General features: G+C 48.0%; 1 long non-coding RNA gene across 1 annotated transcript in view; it reads right to left on the bottom strand.

Moving 5' to 3' along the window:
• Window positions 1-207: 207 nt before the first annotated feature.
• LOC140120751 (uncharacterized) overlaps window positions 208-23,954 on the bottom strand; it is a 99,066-nt gene continuing 75,319 nt past the window's right edge. Inside the window, exons 2-3 of the long non-coding RNA XR_011853973.1 lie at window positions 10,094-10,142; window positions 208-348 (exon numbers count right to left, since the gene is read on the bottom strand). This is a non-coding gene — a long non-coding RNA (uncharacterized lncRNA). The remainder of the gene's footprint in view (window positions 349-10,093; window positions 10,143-23,954) is intronic.

Here is a 23,954-nt window from a genome sequence, read left to right as displayed (position 1 = left end):
GTTGGATCTAGTCAGGGACTCCTCAATGATGGAGTACAGTGGAGGACAGCTAAGTGTCTATGTATGTCTACTCTCCAGCTCCTGCTCCTCAGCCTGAGGAGGCTACATCAGATCAGAACAAAATGAGTTCCGGAGGTCCGAGTCCTGGTAGGGATCTCCAGGTGCTGGGTCTTACTTCCTATTATGACAAATCCTCACCTGGCCCATTGCACATGCTCCACAATAGGTTCACCTCAAAGTCGTAGGTTTGGCTGCACCAGTAGAAGGCGGCTCCACCATCAGTCGTGCATTCAGTGTAAATGTTTCCATTGAAAACAAAAGGAAAATAGCAATATCCCGTGTTTGATGCTGGAGGGAGGAGAATGGAAATATCAGCTGAACATAGATGTCACCTGAGGAACGTTCCCCCCATAGTGTCAGTGACCCAGAGTCAGGAGATCTCCTGGAAAGTGATTCTATGGGGGTCATTTCTCTTAGTTTGATGCGCTTATTTTGTGACTTTTTCAGCACATTGTGGTATTTGCACAATTTTTTGCACCTTTTTCCAGCAGTTCTCTGTGTAGCAGTTTCCTGGTTTGCGACTAATTTGTCATTGTATTTCTCCAGCTGTTTGTTATTTAATATTGATTAGCATTAGAGATGAGCGAACACTAAAATGCTCGGGTACTCGTTATTCGAGACGAACTTTTCCCGATGCTCGAGTGCTCGTCTCGAATAACGAACCCCATTGAAGTCAATGGGAGACTCGAGCATTTTTCAAGGGGACCAAGGCTCTGCACAGGGAAGCTTGGCCAAACACCTGGGAACCTCAGAAAAGGATGGAAACACCACGGAAATGGACAGGAAACAGCAGGGGCAGCATGCATGGATGCCTCTGAGGCGGCTTAATCGCACCATTATGCCAAAATTATGGGCAACAGCATGGCCATGACAGAGTGACAGAATGAAGCTAGATAGCATGTAAAACATCCAATAATTGACCCTGACACTATAGGGGACGGCATGCAGAGGCAGAGGCAGCGGCAGCAGGCTAGAGAGTGGCATGGCGACATACCCTAATTGGACTCAGGCTTCAAACCAATGGGTGTCAGAGAGGAACCAAAGGAGGTGAGCAAGAAGCGCTCAAATAATATCGGTACATGATAAAAGTTTGCCAGTATATTTTGTGGATTACACAGCAGGGTGGCGACAAAGTTAACATGGAAGCCATGAAAACAACCCAAAATTCTGCCTGACACAGCTCGTTTGATAAGGGGACCATGTATGCCTACAGTTCATGCCAGTCGCTGCACTGGCTGCCAGTCTCCTTTCGAATACAGTTTAAAATAATAATAACCCTCATCCATAAAGCTCTGTATAATGCTGCACCCCCCTACCTCTCCTCTCTTATCTCAGTCTATCGCCCAACCCGTGCTCTTAGATCCGCCAGTGATCTTAGATTAACCTCTACCCTAGTGCGGACCTCCCACTCGCGTCTCCAAGACTTCTCTAGAGCTGCACCAATTCTATGGAATGCTCTGCCCCGGACTATCAGACTAATACCTAACCTCCAAAGTTTCAAACGTGCTCTTAAAACCCATTTCTTTAGGCAAGCCTATAACACTCATTAACTGCATGAAGTTTTAACTCTTCTACTAACCCGTCCTGTGTCGTCCTCCCATCTGTTATCCAGCAACCAACAGGCACCAGACTTCTCTGCAGTCCCATTCACCCTGGACCTGGTATATAAGATGACGGCTGAGTGGTTCAAGCGACAGCAATTCCATTTATTATATTTTTTTCTATTCCCTAAGAAGAATGGCTTGACCATTAAATATTCTTTTACCTCGTGTTACCCCATCATCTTCATAAACCGTAAGCTCTGGCGAGCAGGGACCTCACTCCTGTTGTTCCATACAAATGTTGTGCTCTGTTACATTACATTTGTATTTGTTTCCTATGATTTGTAAAGCGCTACAGAATATGATGACGCTATATAAATAAAGATTATTATTATTATTATTATTATGGAGGCAGTGAACTAGTAGTAGATTAAAGGTGCTGCAACTATGTTAGTTGGATCTTGGGATGGAGCTGGCGGTCCGCTGCCAGGCGAGCTTTCGCCAATCCAAGCCCCTGTCTCTAGGCTACTCCCCAAACAGCACTTCTAAGAACCTTTTGTATAAGATCAAGTGTAGTAGCGTTCTTATAAGTTTAGGATATGGCGGGTGAGGGGAATGTAAACAGATGCGCAAGAAGCGCTGAAATAATATCCCTAAATGGTAAAAGTTTGCAAGTATATTTTGTGGATTACACAGCAGGGTGGCGACAAAGTTAACAACTTTGATGTGCAATGCCCTGTAATAGCTCTTGGGCGGTGTGCCTTTTATCGCCTAGGCTCAGCAGTTTCAGCACCGCCTGCTGTCGCTTAGCGACGGCACTGCTGCTGTGCCTAGAGCTACCGACTGATGGCGCCATGCCCACGGATGGTAATTCGGAGGAGGAGGAGGTGGAGGAGGGGTGGGAGGAGGTATAGTAGGCCTTTGAGACCTGGACCGAGGTAGGCCCCGCAATTCTCTGCGTCGGCAGTATATGACCAGCCCCAGGGTCAGACTCGGTCCCAGCCTGCACCAAGTTAAGTGTAGTAGCGTTCTTATAAGTTTGGGATATGGCGGGTGAGGGGAATGTAAACAGATGCGCAAGAAGCGCATGATGCGCATGGAGCTGGCGCTCCGCTGCCAGGCGAGCTTTCGCCAATTCAAGCCCCTGTCTCTAGGCTACTCCCCAAACAGCACTTCTAAGAACCTTTTGTATAAGATCAAGTGTAGTAGCGTTCTTATAAGTTTAGGATATGCCGGGTGAGGGGAATGTAAACAGATGCGCAAGAAGCGCTGAAATAATATCCCTAAATGGTAAAAGTTTGCCAGTATATTTTGTGGATAACACAGCAGGGTGGCGACAAAGTTAACAACTTTGATGTGGAATCCATGAAAACAACCCAAATTTCTGCCTGACACACCTCGTTTGATAAAGGGACGATGTATGGAGGCAGCTATATGGACGACTTTTGGAGGTAGCAATGGAGACAACGTGTGGAGGCTGCTATGGAGACAATTTAATTTGGATAGTGCCTGTATGTGGCAGTCCCAAACATTTTTCAAACCAGAGGAGCAGGTAGGTGGCCCTGCAGTAAAATGGAATAGATTGAGTGCCTGTATGTGGCAGTCCCAAAAATGTTTCAAACCAGAGGAGCAGGTAGGTGGCCCTCCAGTAAAATGGAATAGATTGAGTGCCTATATGTGGCAGTCCCAAAAATGTTTCAAACCAGAGGAGCAGGTAGGTGGCCCTGCAGTAAAATGGAATAGATTGAGTGCCTGTATGTGGCAGTCCCAAAAATTTTTCAAACCAGAGGAGCAGGTAGGTGGCCCTGCAGTAAAATGGAATAGATTGAGTGCCTGTATGTGGCAGTCCCAAAAATTTTTCAAACCAGAGGAGCAGGTAGGTGGCCCTGCAGTAAAATGGAATAGATTGAGTGCCTGTATGTGGCAGTCCCAAAAATGTTTCAAACCAGAGGAGCAGGTAGGTGGCCCTGCAGTAAAATGGAATAGATTGAGTGCCTGTATGTGGCACTCACAAAAATTGTTTCAAACAGAGGACCGGGTAGGTGGCCCTCCAGAAAAATTAAATGCATGAAGTACTATAGCAAGAGCCAGTGGGCCCTGTCAAAAAATAGCCATTTTCCTCTGCTTTACTGTACAAAGAGGAGGAGAAGGAGGAAAATGAGGAGGAGGAGGAGTGGATCAATTATTCAGGTTGAGCTTCCTTCACCTGGTGGAGATTGGAAATTCTGAGAAATCCAGCCTTTATTCATTTTAATAAGCGTCAGCCTGTCAGCGCTGTCAGTCGACAGGCGTGTACGCTTATCGGTGATGATGCCACCAGCTGCACTGAAAACCCGCTCGGACAAGACGCTAGCGGCAGGGCAGGCAAGAACCTCCAAGGCGTACAGCGCCAGTTCGTGCCACATGTCCAGCTTTGAAACCCAGTAGTTGTAGGGAGCTGTGTGATCATTTAGGACGATGGTATGGTCAGCTACGTACTCCCTCACCATCTTTCTGTAAAGATCAGCCCTACTCTGCCGAGACTGGGGACAGGTGACAGTGTCTTGCTGGGGTGACATAAAGCTGGCAAAAGCCTTGTAAAGCGTACCCTTGCCAGTGCTGGACAAGCTGCCTGCTCGCCTACTCTCCCTCGCTACTTATCCCGCAGAACTACGCACTCTGCCGCTAGCGCTGTCAGAAGGGAAATACTGTTTCAGCTTGTGCACCAGGGCCTGCTGGTATTCATGCATTCTCACACTCCTTTCCTCTCCAGGGATGAGAGTGGAAAGATTTTGCTTGTACCGTGGGTCCAGGAGAGTGAACACCCAGTAATCGGTGCTGGAATAAATTCTTTGAACGCGAGGGTCATGGGATAGGCAGCCTAGCATGAAATCTGCCATATGCGCCAGAGTACCAACGCGTAAGAATTCACTCCCCTCACTGGCCTGACTGTCCATTTCCTCCTCCTCCAACTCCTCCAACTCCTCTTCTTCTGCCCATACACGCTGAACAGTAAAGGACTCAACAATGGTCCCCTCTTGTGTCTCGCCAACATTCTCCTCCTCTTCCTCCTCATCCTCCTCCACCTCCACCTCCTCCGATATGCGCTGAGAAACAGACCTGAGGGTGCTTTGGCTATCAACAAGGGAATATTCTTCCCCCGTCTCTTGTGACGAGCGCAAAGCTTCCGACTTCATGCTGACCAGAGAGTTTTTCAACAGGCCAAGCAGCGGGATGGTGAGGCTGATGATGGCGGCATCGCCACTGACCATCTGTGTTGACTCCTCAAAGTTACTCAGCACCTGACAGATATCAGACATCCACGTCCACTCCTCATTGTAGACTTGAGGAAGCTGACTGACCTGACTACCAGTTCTGGTGGAAGTTGACATCTGGCAGTCTACAATCGCTCTGCGCTGCTGGTAAACTCTGGATAACATGGTCAGTGTTGAATTCCACCTCGTGGGCACGTCGCACAACAGTCGGTGAGCGGGCAGTTGGAGGCGGCGCTGCGCTGCCCTGAGAGTGGCAGCATCTGTGCTGGACTTCCTGAAATGCGCACAGATGCGGCGCACCTTCGTGAGCAAATCAGACAGATTGGGGTATGTCTTGAGGAAACGCTGAACTATCAGATTTAACACATGGGCCAGGCATGGCACATGTGTCAGTCTGCCGAGTTGCAGAGCCGCCACCAGGTTACGGCCGTTGTCACACACAACCATTCCCGGCTTGAGGTTCAGCGGTGCCAGCCACAGATCAGTCTGCGCCGTGATGCCCTGTAATAGCTCTTGGGCGGTGTGCCTTTTGTCGCCTAGGCTCAGCAGTTTGAGCACCGCCTGCTGTCGCTTAGCGACGGCACTGCTGCTGTGCCTAGAGCTACCGACTGATGGCGCCGTGCCCACGGATGGTAGTTCGGAGGAGGAGGTGGAGGAGGGGTGGGAGGAGGAGGAGGCATAGTAGGCCTGAAACACCTGGACCGAGGTAGGCCCCGCAATCCTCGGCGTCGGCAGTATATGAGCAGCCCCAGGGTCAGACTCGGTCCCAGCCTCCACCAAGTTAACCCAATGTGCCGTCAGCGATATATAGTGGCCCTGCCCGGCAGCACTCGTCCACGTGTCCGTGGTCAGGTGGACCTTGTCAGAAACGGCGTTGGTCAGGGCACGGATGATGTTGTCTGACACGTGCTGGTGCAGGGCTGGGACGGCACATCGGGAAAAGTAGTGGCGGCTGGGGACCGAATACCGAGGGGCGGCCGCCGCCATGAGGTTGCGAAAGGCCTCGGTCTCTACTAGCCTATAGGGCAGCATCTCCAGGCTAAGCAATCTGGAGATGTGCACATTAAGGGCTTGGGCGTGCAGGTGGGTTGCACTATATTTGCGTTTCCGCTCCAGCGTCTGGGGTATGGAGAGCTGAACGCTGGTGGATGCTGTGGAGGATCGTGGAGGCGACGATGGGGTTTTTGTGGCAGGGTCCTGGGCAGGGGGCTGACTAGCAGCTGACACAGGGGAAGGAGCAGTGGTGTGCACGGCCGGAGGTGAACGGGCTTGTTGCCACTGAGTGGGGTGTTTAGCATTCATATGCCTGCGCATACTGGTGGTAGTTAAGCTAGTAGTGGTGGAACCCCTGCTGAGCCTGGTTTGGCAAATGTTGCACACCACAGTCCGTCGGTCATCCGGTGTTTCCTTAAAGAACCTCCAGACTTCTGAAGATCTAGCCCTCGCCGCAAGAGCCCTCGCCACGGGAGCTTCACTAGTTGACACATTTGGCGCTGATGCACCAGCTCTGGCCCTGCCTCTCCGTCTGGCCCCACCACTGCCTCTTCCAACCTGTTCTGGTCGAGGACTCTCCTCCGTCTCAGAAGCACTGTGTTCACCCGGCCTCTCAACCCAGCTTGGGTCTGTCACCTCATCATCCTCCGATCCCTCAGTCTGCTCCCCCCTCGGACTTCCTGCCCTGACAACAACTTCCCCACTGTCTGACAACCGTGTCTCCTCATCGTCGGACACCTCTTTACACACTTCCACTACGTCAAGAAGGTCATCATCACCCACAGACTGTGACTGGTGGAAAACCTGGGCATCGGAAAATTGCTCAGCAGCAACCGGACAAGTGGTTTGTGACTGTGGGAAGGGTCAAGAAAACAGTTCCTCAGAGTATGCCGGTTCAAATGCCAAATTTTCCTGGGAGGGGGCAGACTGGGGGGGAGGAGGCTGAGGTGCAGGAGCTGGAGGAGTGGCGATTTCGGTGACATGGGTGGACTGCGTGGAAGACTGACTGGTGGTGGACAAATTGCTCGAAGCATTGTCAGCAATCCACGACATCACCTGTTCGCACTGTTCTGGCCTCAACAGTGCTCTACCATGAGTCCCAGTAACTTCAGACATGAACCTAGGGAGTGTAGCTCTGCGGCGTTCCCCTGCTCCCTCATCAGCAGGTGGTGTCTCACCCCGCCCAGGACCACGGCCTCTGACCCCTGCAGTAGTTGGACGCCCACGTCCCCGCCCTCGTCCTCTACCCCTAGCCCTCGGGTTAAACATTTTTAAAATGAGAGTTATAACTTTATTTTTTTTTTAACTTTTTTTTGTTTTTTTTTGTGTTTTTTGTTTTTTTTTGTGTTTTTTGTTTTTTTTTGAGTTTTTAAAACCAAACAATGCTATCCTATTGCTATGGCTATTTTCTAGCCAAGTATCAAAGCACACTACTATGCCAGATGAGATGACACTGAGTTAGTGCCTAATTGAAATCCAACCCCTACTAAATTTTCCCACTTCGGCCTTTGCTATGGATATGTGTGCCACTAAGCGCAGAACACAGCGGTCGCAAGTCTCACTACAAATTGCTCAGAATTGGCAAGTACATGCACTGCAGAAAGTACAGCCACCAGCAGATCAACCAGAAATCAAATATATAGAACGCTACTGTAGGCGTAAGTAAGCTCTTTGTATTCTCCTATGGCTATTTTCTAGCCAAGTATCAAAGCACACTACTATGCCAGATGAGATGACACTGAGTTAGTGCCTAATTGAAATCCAACCCCTACTAAATTTTCCCACTTCGGTCTTTGCTATGGATATGTGCGCCACTAAGAGCTAAACACAACGGTAGCAAGTCCCCCTGCTAATTCCTCACAAAATGGTACTAGATGCAAATTAAAATAAAAAAAGTATAACGTTATTGTAGCCCTAAGAAGGGCTGTTGGGTTCTTGTAGAATCACTCCTGCCTAACACTATTCTAATAGAACACCCTAACGCTTTCCCTGAGCAGCAGCAGCTCTCTCCCTAGCGGCATCCAGACAGAGAATGATCCGAGCAGCGCGGGCAGGGGCTAGTCTATCCCAGGGTCACCTGATCTGGCCAGCCAACCACTGCTATCGACGTGTAAGGGTACCACGTCATGCTGGGTGGAGTGCAGAGTCTCCTGGCTTGTGATTGGCTCTGTTTCTGGCCGCCAAAAAGCAAAACGGCGGGAGCTGCCATTTTCTCGAGCGGGCGAAGTATTCGTCCGAGCAACGAGCAGTTTCGAGTACCCTAATGCTCGAACGAGCATGTTCGCTCATCTCTAATTAGCATCTATATGGGCTCAAATAATTGTCCAATAACAAGGGGGTCCTGACCTTGTTTAGGAACAATAGTAACATCTATCTCCTATTTTTTTATTTCTATCTATCTATCTATCTATCTATCTATCTCCTATCTATCTATCTATCTATCTATCTATCTATCTATCTATCTATCTATCTATCTCCTATCTATCTATCTATCTATCTATCTATCTATCTAAACAAACAAAAATTGCAAAGCAGCACAGCCTTCAGGAAAAAAAGGGTTCAGACGAGTGCTATCCCAATACTCTTACCCAAAGAGTGTAGATATAGAAGCAAAAAAGTGGCAGCACTCCAAGGAATCGTGGAAAAAAATGTGAGGTTTATTCCATCTCTAGCAACGTTTCAGCTGAACTGGCTTGACAAATACTGATTAACAGCTGAAACGTTGCTAGAGATGGAATAAACCTCACATTTTTTTCCACGATTCCTTGGAGTGCTGCCACTTTTTTGCTTCTATCTATCTATCTATCTATCTATCTATCTATCTCCTATCTATCTATCTCATATCTATCTATCTATCTATCTCCTATCTATCTATCTATCTCCTATCTATCTATCTCATATCTATCTATCTATCTCCTATCTATCTATCTCCTATCTATCTATCTCATATCTATCTATCTCTTATCTATCTATCTATCTATCTCATATCTATCTATCTCATATCTATCTATCTATCTATCTCATATCTATCTATCTATCTATCTATCTATCTATCTATCTCTTATCTATCTATCTATCTCCTATCTATCTATCTCTCTATCTATCTCCTATCTATCTATCTATCTCCTATCTATCTATCTATCTATCTATCTATCTCTTATCTATCTCCTATCTATCTATCTATCTCCTATCTATCTATCTATCTCATATCTATCTATCTATCTATCTATCTCTTATCTATCTATCTATCTATCTCATATCTATCTATCTCATATCTATCTATCTATCTATCTCATATCTATCTATCTATCTATCTATCTATCTATCTCTTATCTATCTATCTATCTCTCTTATCTATCTATCTATCTATCTATCTCTTATCTATCTCCTATCTATCTATCTCTCTATCTCCTATCTATCTATCTCTCTATCTATCTCCTATCTATCTATCTATCTCCTATCTATCTATCTATCTCATATCTATCTATCTATCTATCTATCTATCTATCTCCTATCTATCTATCTCATATCTATCTATCTATCTATCTCCTATCTATCTATCTATCTCCTATCTATCTATCTCCTATCTATCTATCTCATATCTATCTATCTATCTATCTATCTCTTATCTATCTATCTATCTATCTATCTCATATCTATCTATCTCATATCTATCTATCTATCTATCTATCTCTTATCTATCTATCTCTTATCTATCTATCTCTTATCTATCTCCTATCTATCTATCTCTCTATCTCTCTATCTATCTATCTATCTATCTATCTATCTATCTATCTATCTATCTCCTATCTATCTATCTCCTATCTATCTATCTATCTATCTCTTATCTATCTATCTATCTATCTATCTCATATCTATCTATCTATCTCATATCTATCTATCTATCTCTTATCTATCTATCTATCTATCTCATATCTATCTATCTCATATCTATCTATCTATCTATCTCATATCTATCTATCTCTCTATCTCCTATCTATCTATCTCTCTATCTATCTCCTATCTATCTATCTATCTCCTATCTATCTATCTATCTATCTATCTCATATCTATCTATCTATCTATCTATCTCTTATCTATCTCTTATCTATCTATCTATCTATCTCTTATCTATCTATCTATCTATCTATCTATCTATCATACAGGATTGCACTGAGGTTTTAGTTCCTTGTATCTTATGTTTTTGTGTCTTGTGTAGTGATGTTATAGTCACATTATTCTTACATGATCCGCTGCTGAGTAATGAGCTGCTATCAGCAGACTGGAGCGACATCTGCAAGAGAAGAGAAGGAGATCAGTCAGAAAGGAAGAGAGAATAGTAACAGCCCGGCTCCCATCACTGATCCAATGACTTTATTATGTGTTGTGTGAATAACTAGGACAGATGGATAGCAAAATAGATAGATATGAGATAGATAGATATGTAGATATGAGAGAGATATAGAATAGATATAAGCATCTGAAATCCTCTGTGCTGCTCACCTATAGACTGTGATGAGGTAAGTAATTTGCCTGCAGTTACCATGGTAACAGTGTACATATCGCTAGAGCGTGCATGTCAGCTATTAGCATGTCCTGCATTGCGCCCATCAGTCAAATCATTGCTTGGTTACCCACAATGCACTGCTTTCATTTGCAAAGTAAAGTAATGAAACAAGTAAATACAGATGTAGATTCTGCACGACCTGCACCCCTGACAGCAATTTGGGTGATATTGTGCATCTGGTACAGAGCTTGCTCCTCTTTTAAAAAGTTAAAATGAAAATATTGTAAAAACAATTATAAAAATTTATAAAAACACCAAAAATTAAAACACCCCATTCCCTAGAATACCTACACCTACATAAACAGATGGAATCATGAACAAGGTGTCACCACCTCACACAATGCCAGAAGTTTCCATATAAAGGATGGACAGGTCCTTATCAATGAAAATATCAGCTCATCCCACAAAAATGACTCCTTACCCTGCCCCATACATCGCAGTATGTACATTTATGGAGCAGATTATCAGGATACAAAGATATTTTTTACTATTTTAAAGGTGTTCAAACATAAGAAAACTATATAGATTAGGTGATGTCTGACCGATGTCATCCCGACTCTAAGGATAAAGAGGAGGCGTGATCAGACCTGCACGGGGGAAGCCGCAAAAAACAAGCCCGGAAGAAAACAGCGCAACTACATTTATTCCTATATTTATTTACAGTCTTTTCCATTGGATTTGGAATAAATTTCCAGCTTCCCAGTAAACTGCAAAGAATATAAAATGGTGACAATGATAAGTATAGTTTGCCCCGCAGAAGACAAGCCCTCACACAGATCTGTAAATGGAAAAGTAAAATTGTTGTGACCGTTAGAAGGTGGAGAGATCAGAAATAAACTGATAAGAGCTGCCGTGTTTCTAGAGGGGTCAGATACACACATCAGTCCTGTGAGACGAGCCGTCACCTAAGGAGAGCTGAGCTGTACATAGATCACTACTCAAGATAGAGCTGCCCTGGGAATATAGCGACCCTTCAGGATAGAGCTACCCCATATAAATAGAGCGATCCAAAAGGTAGAGCTGCGCCATGTAAGTCATATTTTTTTTAGGTAGAGCTATACCTCCTGTAAGTAGTCCGGTCCTCTAGGTAGAGTTATACCTCCTGTAAGTAGACCGGTCCTCTAGGTAGAGTTATACATCCTGTAAGTAGACCGGTCCTCTAGGTAGAGTTATACCTCCTGTAAGTAGTCCGGTCCTCTAGGTAGAGCTATACCTCCTGTAAGTAGACCGGTCCTCTAGGTAGAGTTATACCTCCTGTAAGTAGACCGGTCCTCTAGGTAGAGCTATACTCCCTGTAAGTAGTCCGGTCCTCTAGGTAGAGCTATACTCCCTGTAAGTAGACCGGTCCTCTAGGCAGAGCTATACCTCCTGTAAGTAGTCCGGTCCTCTAGGTAGAGCTATACCTCCTGTAAGTAGTCCGGTCCTCTAGGTAGAGTTATACTCCCTGTAAGTAGTCCGGTCCTCTAGGTAGAGCTAAACCCCCTGTAAGTAGTCCGGTCCTCTAGGTAGAGCTATACCCCCTGTAAGTAGACCGGTCCTCTAGGTAGAGCTATACCTCCTGTAAGTAGACCGGTCCTCTAGGTAGAGCTATACCCCCTGTAAGTAGTCCGGTCCGCTAGGTAGAGCTATATCCCCTGTAAGTAGGCCGGTCCTCTAGGTAGAGTTATACTCACTGTAAGTAGACCGGTCCTCTATGTAGAGTTATACTCCCGGTAAGTAGTCCGGTCCTCTATGTAGAGTTATACTCTCTGTAAGTAGACCGGTCCTCTATGTAGAGTTATACTCCCAGTAAGTAGTCCGTTCCTCTAGGTAGAGTTATACCTCCTGTAAGTAGTCCGGTCCTCTAAGTAGAGTTATACTCCCGGTAAGTAGTCCGGTCCTCTATGTAGAGTTATACCTCCTGTAAGTAGACCGGTCCTCTAAGTAGAGTTATACTCCCGGTAAGTAGTCCGGTCCTCTATGTAGAGTTATACTCCCGGTAAGTAGACCGGTCCTCTAGGTAGAGCTATACCTCCTGTAAGTAGACCGGTCCTCTAGGTAGAGCTATACTCCCTGTAAGTAGACCGGTCCTCTAGGTAGACCTATACCCCCTGTAAGTAGACCGGTCCTCTAGGTAGAGCTATACCCCCTGTAAGTAGACCGGTCCTCTAGGTAGAGCTATACCTCCTGTAAGTAGACCGGTCCTCTAGGCAGAGCTATACCTCCTGTAAGTAGACCGGTCCTCTAGGTAGAGCTATACCTCCTGTAAGTAGACCGGTCCTCTAGGTAGAGCTATACCCCCTGTAAGTAGTCCGGTCCTCTAGGTAAAGTTATACTCCCTGTAAGTAGACCGGTCCTCTAGGTAGAGCTATACCCCCTGTAAGTAGTCCGGTCCTCTAGGTAAAGTTATACTCCCTGTAAGTAGACCGGTCATCTAGGTAGAGCTATACCTCCTGTAAGTAGTCCGGTCCTCTAGGTAGAGCTATACTCCCTGTAAGTAGACCGGTCCTCTAGGTAGACCTATACCCCCTGTAAGTAGACCGGTCCTCTAGGTAGAGCTATACTCCCTGTAAGTAGACCGGTCCTCTAGGTAGAGTTATACCCCCTGTAAGTAGACCGGTCCTCTAGGTAGAGCTATACCCCCTGTAAGTAGACCGGTCCTCTAGGCAGAGCTATACCTCCTGTAAGTAGACCGGTCCTCTAGGTAGAGCTATACTCCCTGTAAGTATTCCGGTCCTCTAGGTAGAGTTATACTCCCTGTAAGTAGTCCGGTCCTCTAGGTAGAGCTATACCTCCTGTATGTAGTCCGGTCCTCTAGGTAGAGCTATACTCCCTGTAAGTAGACCGGTCCTCTAGGCAGAGCTATACCTCCTGTAAGTAGACCGGTCCTCTAGGTAGAGCTATACCTCCTGTAAGTAGACCGGTCCTCTAGGTAGAGCTATACCTCCTGTAAGTAGTCCGGTCCTCTAGGTAGAGCTATACTCCCTGCAAGTAGTCCGGTCCTCTAGGTAGAGCTATACCTCCTGTAAGTAGACCGGTCCACTAGGTAGAGCTATACTCCCTGTAAGTAGACCGGTCCTCTAGGTAGAGCTATACTCCCTGTAAGTAGTCCGGTCCTCTAGGTAGAGCTATACCCCCGGTAAGTAGTCCGGTCCTCTAGGTAGAGCTATACCTCCTGTAAGTAGTCCGGTCCTCTAGGTAGAGCTATACTCCCTGTAAGTAGTCTGGTCCTCTAGGTAGAGCTATACCTCCTGTAAGTAGTCCGGTCCTCTAGGTAGAGCTATACTCCCTGTAAGCAGTCCGGTCCTCTAGGTAGAGCTATACTCCCTGTAAGTAGTCCGGTCCTCTAGGTAGAGCTATACTCCCTGTAAGTAGTCCGGTCCTCTAGGTAGAGCTATACCTCCTGTAAGTAGACCGGTCCTCTAGGTAGAGCTATACTCCCTGTAAGCAGTCCGGTCCTCTAGGTAGAGCTATACTCCCTGTAAGAAGTCCGGTCCTCTAGGTAGAGCTATACACCCTGTAAGCAGTCCGGTCCTCTAGGTAGAGCTATACTCCCGGTAAGTAGTCCGGTCCTCTAGGTAGAGCTATACTCCCTGTAAGTAGTCCGGTCCTCTATGTAGAGCTATACCTCCTGTAAGTAGTCCGGTCCTCTAGGTAGAGCTATACCTCCTGTAAGTAGTCCGGTCCTCTAGGTAGAGCTATACTCCCTGTAAGTAGTCCGGTCCTCTATGTAGAGCTATACCCCCTGTAAGTAGTCCGGTCCTCTAGGTAGAGCTATACCTCCTGTAAGTAGTCCGGTCCTCTAGGTAGAGCTATACCTCCTGTAAGTAGTCCGGTCCTCTAGGTAGAGCTATACTCCCTGTAAGTAGTCCGGTCCTCTATGTAGAGCTATACCCCCTGTAAGTATTCCGGTCCTCTAGGTAGAGTTATACTCCCTGTAAGTAGTCCGGTCCTCTAGGTAGAGCTATACCTCCTGTAAGTAGTCCGGTCCTCTAGGTAGAGCTATACCTCCTGTAAGTAGTCCGGTCCTCTAGGTAGAGCTATACTCCCTGTAAGTAGTCCGGTCCTCTAGGTAGAGCTATACCTCCTGTAAGTAGTCCGGTCCTCTAGGTAGAGCTATACCCCCTGTAAGTAGTCCGGTCCTCTAGGTAGAGTTATACATCCTGTAAGTAGACCGGTCCTCTATGTAGAGTTATACTCCCGGTAAGTAGCCCGGTCCTCTATGTAGAGCTATACCTCCTGTAAGTAGACCGGTCCTTTAGGTAGAGCTATACCCCCTGTAAGTAGTCCGGTCCTCTAGGTAGAGCTATACCTCCTGTAAGTAGACCGGTCCACTAGGTAGAGCTATACCCCCTGTAAGTAGACCGGTCCTCTAGGTAGAGCTATACTCCCTGTAAGTAGTCCGGTCCTCTAGGTAGAGCTATACTCCCTGTAAGTAGTCCGGTCCTCTAGGTAGAGCTATACTCCCTGTAAGTAGTCCGGTCCTCTAGGTAGAGCTATACCTCCTGTAAGTAGACCGGTCCACTAGGTAGAGCTATACCCCCTGTAAGTAGACCGGTCCTCTAGGTAGAGCTATACTCCCTGTAAGTAGTCCGGTCCTCTAGGTAGAGCTATACTCCCTGTAAGCAGACCGGTCCTCTAGGTAGAGCTATACTCCCTGTAAGTAGTCCGGTCCTCTAGGTAGAGCTATACTCCCTGTAAGTAGTCCGGTCCTCTAGGTAGAGCTATACCTCCTGTAAGTAGTCCGGTCCTCTAGGTAGAGCTATACCTCCTGTAAGTAGTCCGGTCCTCTAGGTAGAGCTATACTCCCTGTAAGTAGTCCGGTCCTCTAGGTAGAGCTATACCTCCTGTAAGTAGTCCGGTCCTCTAGGTAGAGCTATACTCCCTGTAAGTAGTCCGGTCCTCTATGTAGAGCTATACCTCCTGTAAGTAGTCCGGTCCTCTAGGTAGAGCTATACCTCCTGTAAGTAGTCCGGTCCTCTAGGTAGAGCTATACTCCCTGTAAGTAGTCCGGTCCTCTATGTAGAGCTATACCCCCTGTAAGTAGTCCGGTCCTCTAGGTAGAGCTATACCTCCTGTAAGTAGTCCGGTCCTCTAGGTAGAGCTATACCTCCTGTAAGTAGTCCGGTCCTCTAGGTAGAGCTATACTCCCTGTAAGTAGTCCGGTCCTCTATGTAGAGCTATACCCCCTGTAAGTATTCCGGTCCTCTAGGTAGAGTTATACTCCCTGTAAGTAGTCCGGTCCTCTAGGTAGAGCTATACCTCCTGTAAGTAGTCCGGTCCTCTAGGTAGAGCTATACCTCCTGTAAGTAGTCCGGTCCTCTAGGTAGAGCTATACTCCCTGTAAGTAGTCCGGTCCTCTAGGTAGAGCTATACCTCCTGTAAGTAGTCCGGTCCTCTAGGTAGAGCTATACCCCCTGTAAGTAGTCCGGTCCTCTAGGTAGAGTTATACATCCTGTAAGTAGACCGGTCCTCTATGTAGAGTTATACTCCCGGTAAGTAGCCCGGTCCTCTATGTAGAGCTATACCTCCTGTAAGTAGACCGGTCCTTTAGGTAGAGCTATACCCCCTGTAAGTAGTCCGGTCCTCTAGGTAGAGCTATACCTCCTGTAAGTAGACCGGTCCACTAGGTAGAGCTATACCCCCTGTAAGTAGACCGGTCCTCTAGGTAGAGCTATACTCCCTGTAAGTAGTCCGGTCCTCTAGGTAGAGCTATACTCCCTGTAAGTAGTCCGGTCCTCTAGGTAGAGCTATACTCCCTGTAAGTAGTCCGGTCCTCTAGGTAGAGCTATACCTCCTGTAAGTAGACCGGTCCACTAGGTAGAGCTATACCCCCTGTAAGTAGACCGGTCCTCTAGGTAGAGCTATACTCCCTGTAAGTAGTCCGGTCCTCTAGGTAGAGCTATACTCCCTGTAAGCAGACCGGTCCTCTAGGTAGAGCTATACTCCCTGTAAGTAGTCCGGTCCTCTAGGTAGAGCTATACTCCCTGTAAGTAGTCCGGTCCTCTAGGTAGAGCTATACCTCCTGTAAGTAGTCCGGTCCTCTAGGTAGAGCTATACTCCCTGTAAGTAGTCCGGTCCTCTAGGTAGAGCTATACCTCCTGTAAGTAGTCCGGTCCTCTAGGTAGAGCTATACTCCCTGTAAGTAGTCCGGTCCTCTAGGTAGAGCTATACCTCCTGTAAGTAGTCCGGTCCTCTAGGTAGAGCTATACTCCCTGTAAGCAGTCCGGTCCTCTAGGTAGAGCTATACTCCCTGTAAGTAGCCCGGTCCTCTAGGTAGAGCTATACTCCCTGTAAGTAGTCCGGTCCTCTAGGTAGAGCTATACCCCCTGTAAGTAGTCCGGTCCTCTAGGTAGAGCTATACCTCCTGTAAGTAGTCCGGTCCTCTAGGTAGAGCTATACCCCCTGTAAGTAGTCCGGTCCTCTAGGTAGAGCTATACTCCCTGTAAGTAGTCCGGTCCTCTAGGTAGAGCTATGCCTCCTGTATGTTGTCCGGTCCTCTAGGTAGAGCTATACTCCCTGTAAGTAGACCGGTCCTCTAGGTAGAGCTATACCTCCTGTAAGTAGTCCGGTCCTCTAGGTAGAGCTATACCTCCTGTAAGTAGACCGGTCCTCTAGGTAGAGCTATACCTCCTGTAAGTAGTCCGGTCCTCTAGGTAGAGCTATGCCTCCTGTATGTTGTCCGGTCCTCTAGGTAGAGCTATACTCCCTGTAAGTAGACCGGTCCTCTAGGTAGAGCTATACCTCCTGTAAGTAGTCCGGTCCTCTAGGTAGAGCTATACCCCCTGTAAGTAGTCCGGTCCTCTAGGTAGAGCTATACTCCCTGTAAGTAGTCCGGTCCTCTAGGTAGAGCTATGCCTCCTGTATGTTGTCCGGTCCTCTAGGTAGAGCTATACTCCCTGTAAGTAGACCGGTCCTCTAGGTAGAGCTATACCTCCTGTAAGTAGTCCGGTCCTCTAGGTAGAGCTATACCTCCTGTAAGTAGACCGGTCCACTAGGTAGAGCTATACCCCCTGTAAGTAGACCGGTCCTCTAGGTAGAGCTATACTCCCTGTAAGTAGTCCGGTCCTCTAGGTAGAGCTATACTCCCTGTAAGCAGACCGGTCCTCTAGGTAGAGCTATACTCCCTGTAAGTAGTCCGGTCCTCTAGGTAGAGCTATACTCCCTGTAAGTAGTCCGGTCCTCTAGGTAGAGCTATACCTCCTGTAAGTAGTCCGGTCCTCTAGGTAGAGCTATACTCCCTGTAAGTAGTCCGGTCCTCTAGGTAGAGCTATACCTCCTGTAAGTAGTCCGGTCCTCTAGGTAGAGCTATACTCCCTGTAAGCAGTCCGGTCCTCTAGGTAGAGCTATACTCCCTGTAAGTAGCCCGGTCCTCTAGGTAGAGCTATACTCCCTGTAAGCAGTCCGGTCCTCTAGGTAGAGCTATACTCCCTGTAAGTAGTCCGGTCCTCTAGGTAGAGCTATACTCCCTGTAAGCAGTCCGGTCCTCTAGGTAGAGCTATACTCCCTGTAAGTAGTCCGGTCCTCTAGGTAGAGCTATACTCCCTGTAAGTAGTCCGGTCCTCTAGGTAGAGCTATACCTCTTGTAAGTAGTCCGGTCCTCTAGGTAGAGCTATACCTCCTGTAAGTAGTCCGGTCCTCTAGGTAGAGCTATACCTCCTGTAAGTAGACCGGTCCTCTAGGTAGAGCTATACTCCCTGTAAGTAGTCCGGTCCTCTAGGTAGAGCTATACCTCCTGTAAGTAGACCGGTCCTCTAGGTAGAGCTATACCCCCTGTAAGTAGTCCGGTCCTCTAGGTAGAGCTATACCCCCTGTAAGTAGTCCGGTCCTCTAGGTAGAGCTATACCTCCTGTAAGTAGTCCGGTCCTCTAGGTAGAGCTATACCCCCTGTAAGTAGTCCGGTCCTCTAGGTAGAGCTATACTCCCTGTAAGTAGTCCGGTCCTCTAGGTAGAGCTATGCCTCCTGTATGTTGTCCGGTCCTCTAGGTAGAGCTATACTCCCTGTAAGTAGACCGGTCCTCTAGGTAGAGCTATACTCCCTGTAAGTAGTCCGGTCCTCTAGGTAGAGCTATGCCTCCTGTATGTTGTCCGGTCCTCTAGGTAGAGCTATACTCCCTGTAAGTAGACCGGTCCTCTAGGTAGAGCTATACTCCCTGTAAGTAGTCCGGTCCTCTAGGTAGAGCTATACCTCCTGTAAGTAGTCCGGTCCTCTAGGTAGAGCTATACTCCCTGTAAGTAGTCCGGTCCTCTAGGTAGAGCTATACCTCCTGTAAGTAGTCCGGTCCTCTAGGTAGAGCTATACTCCCTGTAAGCAGTCCGGTCCTCTAGGTAGAGCTATACTCCCTGTAAGTAGCCCGGTCCTCTAGGTAGAGCTATACTCCCTGTAAGCAGTCCGGTCCTCTAGGTAGAGCTATACTCCCTGTAAGTAGTCCGGTCCTCTAGGTAGAGCTATACTCCCTGTAAGCAGTCCGGTCCTCTAGGTAGAGCTATACTCCCTGTAAGTAGTCCAGTCCTCTAGGTAGAGCTATACTCCCTGTAAGTAGTCCGGTCCTCTAGGTAGAGCTATACCTCTTGTAAGTAGTCCGGTCCTCTAGGTAGAGCTATACCTCCTGTAAGTAGTCCGGTCCTCTAGGTAGAGCTATACCTCCTGTAAGTAGACCGGTCCTCTAGGTAGAGCTATACTCCCTGTAAGTAGTCCGGTCCTCTAGGTAGAGCTATACCTCCTGTAAGTAGACCGGTCCTCTAGGTAGAGCTATACCCCCTGTAAGTAGTCCGGTCCTCTAGGTAGAGCTATACCCCCTGTAAGTAGTCCGGTCCTCTAGGTAGAGCTATACCTCTTGTAAGTAGTCCGGTCCTCTAGGTAGAGCTATACCTCCTGTAAGTAGACCGGTCCTCTAGGTAGAGCTATACTCCCTGTAAGTAGTCCGGTCCTCTAGGTAGAGCTATACCTCCTGTAAGTAGACCGGTCCTCTAGGTAGAGCTATACCCCCTGTAAGTAGTCCGGTCCTCTAGGTAGAGCTATACCCCCTGTAAGTAGACCGGTCCTCTATGTAGAGCTATACCTCCTGTAAGTAGTCCGGTCCTCTAGGTAGAGCTATACCTCCTGTAAGTAGTCCGGTCCTCTAGGTAGAGCTATACCCCCTGTAAGTAGTCCGGTCCTCTAGGTAGAGCTATACTCCCTGTAAGTAGTCCGGTCCTCTAGGTAGAGCTATACTCCCTGTAAGTAGACCGGTCCTCTAGGTAGAGCTATACCCCCTGTAAGTAGTCCGGTCCTCTAGGTAGAGCTATACTCCCTGTAAGCAGTCCGGTCCTCTAGGTAGAGCTATACCTCCTGTAAGTAGACCGGTCCTCTAGGTAGAGCTATACCTCCTGTATGTAGTCCGGTCCTCTAGGTAGAGCTATACTCCCTGTAAGTAGACCGGTCCTCTAGGTAGAGCTATACTCCCTGTAAGTAGTCCGGTCCTCTAGGTAGAGCTATACTCCCTGTAAGCAGTCCGGTCCTCTAGGTAGAGCTATACCCCCTGTAAGTAGTCCGGTCCTCTAGGTAGAGCTATACCCCCTGTAAGTAGACCGGTCCTCTATGTAGAGCTATACCTCCTGTAAGTAGTCCGGTCCTCTAGGTAGAGCTATACCTCCTGTAAGTAGTCCGGTCCTCTAGGTAGAGCTATACCCCCTGTAAGTAGTCCGGTCCTCTAGGTAGAGCTATACTCCCTGTAAGTAGTCCGGTCCTCTAGGTAGAGCTATACTCCCTGTAAGTAGACCGGTCCTCTAGGTAGAGCTATACACCCTGTAAGCAGTCCGGTCCTCTAGGTAGAGCTATACCCCCTGTAAGTAGTCCGGTCCTCTAGGTAGAGCTATACTCCCTGTAAGCAGTCCGGTCCTCTAGGTAGAGCTATACCTCCTGTAAGTAGACCGGTCCTCTAGGTAGAGCTATACCTCCTGTATGTAGTCCGGTCCTCTAGGTAGAGCTATACTCCCTGTAAGTAGACCGGTCCTCTAGGTAGAGCTATGCCTCCTGTATGTAGTCCGGTCCTCTAGGTAGAGTTATACTCCCTGTAAGTAGTCCGGTCCTCTAGGTAGAGCTATACCTCCTGTAAGTAGACCGGTCCTCTAGGTAGAGCTATACCTCCTGTAAGTAGACCGGTCCTTTAGGTAGAGCTATACCCCCTGTAAGTAGTCCGGTCCTCTAGGTAGAGCTATACCTCCTGTAAGTAGACCGGTCCTCTAGGTAGAGCTATACCTCCTGTAAGTAGACCGGTCCTCTAGGTAGAGCTATACCTCCTGTAAGTAGTCCGGTCCTCTAGGTAGAGCTATACCTCCTGTAAGTAGACCGGTCCTTTAGGTAGAGCTATACCTCCTGTAAGTAGACCGGTCCTTTAGGTAGAGCTATACCTCCTGTAAGTAGTCCGGTCCTCTAGGTAGAGCTATACCTCCTGTAAGTAGACCGGTCCTCTAGGTAGAGCTATACCTCCTGTAAGTAGACCGGTCCTCTAGGTAGAGCTATACTCCCTGTAAGTAGTCCGGTCCTCTAGGTAGACCTATACCCCCTGTAAGTAGTCCGGTCCTCTAGGTAGAGCTATACCTCCTGTAAGTAGACCGGTCCTTTAGGTAGAGCTATACCTCCTGTAAGTAGACCGGTCCTTTAGGTAGAGCTATACCTCCTGTAAGTAGACCGGTCCTCTAGGTAGAGCTATACCTCCTGTAAGTAGACCGGTCCTCTAGGTAGAGCTATACTCCCTGTAAGTAGACCGGTCCTCTAGGTAGAGCTATACTCCCTGTAAGTAGTCCGGTCCTCTAGGTAGAGCTATACCTCCTGTAAGTAGTCCGGTCCTCTAGGTAGAGCTATACCTCCTGTAAGTAGACCGGTCCTTTAGGTAGAGCTTTACAATCTGTTCTATCGGAGAAAAGAAAGGCAGGACTTTTACTGACACAGAAAGTCTTTAAGAAGTCAGTTTTGGGAGGTTATAAAGGAAAACACAGACATTTTGTAACAAGACGCAATAATAATGTAATATTATATAAATAAGAAAAACATAAGATAAAACACAACACTCCGCCATTACTCACACTGCTGTCCAAGAGGCCTTCCACCGGAAGAAGAGCAGCTGCTGAGAGCAGGAGCAGGAACAAGGGGATCATCACCTCCATCCTCCACCATCCAAAGGCACAGGACACAGCAGTGTGAGCTCACACTATCCAGAGCATGGACTGGCACAGGACACAGCAGTGTGAGCTCACAGCATCCAGAGCATGGACCGACACAGGACACAGCAGTGTGAGCTCACAGCATCCAGAGCATGGACCAACACAGGACACAGCAGTGTGAGCTCACACCATCCAGAGCATGGACCGACACAGGACACAGCAGTGTGAGCTCACACCATCCAGAGCATGGACTGGCACAGGACACAGCGGTGTGAGCTCACAGCATCCAGAGCATGGAGTGGCACAGGATACAGACAGCAGTGTGAGCTCACACTATCCAGAGCATGGGCTGGCACAGGACACAGCAGTGTGAGCTCACACTATACAGAGCATGGGCTGGCACAGGACACAGCAGTGTGAGCTCACAGCATCCAGAGCATGGACTGGCACAGGACACAGCAGTGTGAGCTCACAGCATCCAGAGCATGGACCGACACAGGACACAGCAGTGTGAGCTCACAGCATCCACAGCATGGACTGGCACAGGATACAGACAGCAGTGTGAGCTCACACTATCCAGAGCATGGGCTGGCACAGGACACAGCAGTGTGAGCTCACAGCATCCAGAGCATGGACTGGCACAGGACACAGCAGTGTGAGCTCATACCATCCACAGCATGGACTGGCACAGGATACAGACAGCAGTGTGAGCTCACACTATCCAGAGCATGGGCTGGCACAGGACACAGCAGTGTGAACTGACAACATCCACAGCATGGACTGGCACAGGACCCAGCAGTGTGAGCTCACACCATCCAGAGCATAGATAGATCTCACCATTCCATGAATGAAATTGTCCGGGCTACTGGCAGTAGCAGCTCACCCCATATAGAGCATGGACTGACACAGGACACAGCAGTGTGAGCTCACATCATCCAAAGCATGGACTGACACAGGACACAGCAGTGTGAGCTCACAGCATCCAGAGCATGGACCGACACAGGACACAGCAGTGTGAGCTCACACCATCCACAGCATGGACTGACACATAGTGAACTCTCACCCTCCTTCCTGGTGACAGATGCAAATTTACATGAACTTGTGCAGGATTCAGGGATGTTGTGTGACCCACCTGCTCACACCTGCAGTTCACTGCTAGAGGTAAGTACGTTCATGACCCTCCCATCTTGTGGTCTTTGTATTTGAGCAGTCCTATCTTCTCATCAGGATGTCCTGATGAAGGTCCGGTCTGGTTGTTCCTCTGAACTGTCCAGCAGGGATGTCCACTAGATGCCGCAGTGCCTTGTATCTTTCTCTGGGATTCAAGTTTTGCTGAACTTCTTACAATCTGGAACTCACCTGCCATAGAAAGTTCATAGTCCGGTGGAGACCCTAGCGGAGCCCAAGGAGAGGCAGTGACAACAACCCCCCACCCCCTATCGCTCTGACCCTGCTCCTGAGATGCCTCTTGATATTTCAGTCTATTTTTACGTGATATCTATAGGTTTTGATGCTAGAAATTCTTATATCTAGTGACATGAGCCATAGATGGTTAAGGAGTAGGTTTTTTAGCCAAGTGTCCTCAATAGCAATCTTCTTCTCTAGCGGCGCAACATACAGCTATTGGGGCAGATTTACTTACCCGGTCCGTTCTCGATCCAGTGGCGCGTTCTCTGCGGTGGATTCGGGTCCGGCCAGGATTCACTAAGGCAGTCCCTCCGCCGTCCACCAGGTGTCGCTGATGCGCTGAAGTTCCCCAGAGGCGTGCTGGAATGCCCTGAAATTCACCGGCCTATACCTGGTGAAGGTGAGTGTAATTTTCGCAACACATTTTTTGTCTTAAATGCGGCGGTTTTTCGGAATCTGTCGGGTTTTCGTTCGGCCACACCCCCCGATTTCCGTCGCCTGCATGCCAGCGCAGATGCGCCACAATCCGATCACGTGTGCCAAAATCTCGGGGCTATTCAGGAAAAATTGGCGCAAATCGGAAATATTCGGGTAACGCGTCGGGAAAACGCGAATCGGGCCCTTAGTAAATGACCCCCATTGTGTATCTAGTATAGGTCAGGAATCAGGCAGTGGTAGAGTAGAACAGGTAAAACCAAATCAGCGCAAGCAAATACAGACGGGTCAGAAAGCCAAACGAGGAGGAAATCCAAAGAGCGCAGAAGACATGATCAACATAGAGCAGTGATGGCGAACCTTTTAGAGGCTGAGTGCCCAAACTACAACAAAGACACGCTCAATTATTGCAAAGTGCCAACACAGAAATTTAATTTGTGATTTAAACTCCCTTCTCTGTCACAGTTTTCATTGATACCAGCACCTGAGGACACCAATAAAGCAGAAAATAGTCCCAGGTAGCCCTGTCACTTTAAAATACCTCTGTGCACAGCAAGTCCTGGGCTGTCTGGG

The sequence above is a fragment of the Engystomops pustulosus genome, chromosome 3 (genome assembly GCF_040894005.1).
Source record: "Engystomops pustulosus chromosome 3, aEngPut4.maternal, whole genome shotgun sequence".
NCBI classification, from domain to species: Eukaryota; Metazoa; Chordata; class Amphibia; order Anura; family Leptodactylidae; genus Engystomops; species Engystomops pustulosus.
The sequence above is the reverse complement of the archived record's forward strand: the minus strand, read 5'-3'. Positions and strand labels throughout refer to the sequence as shown.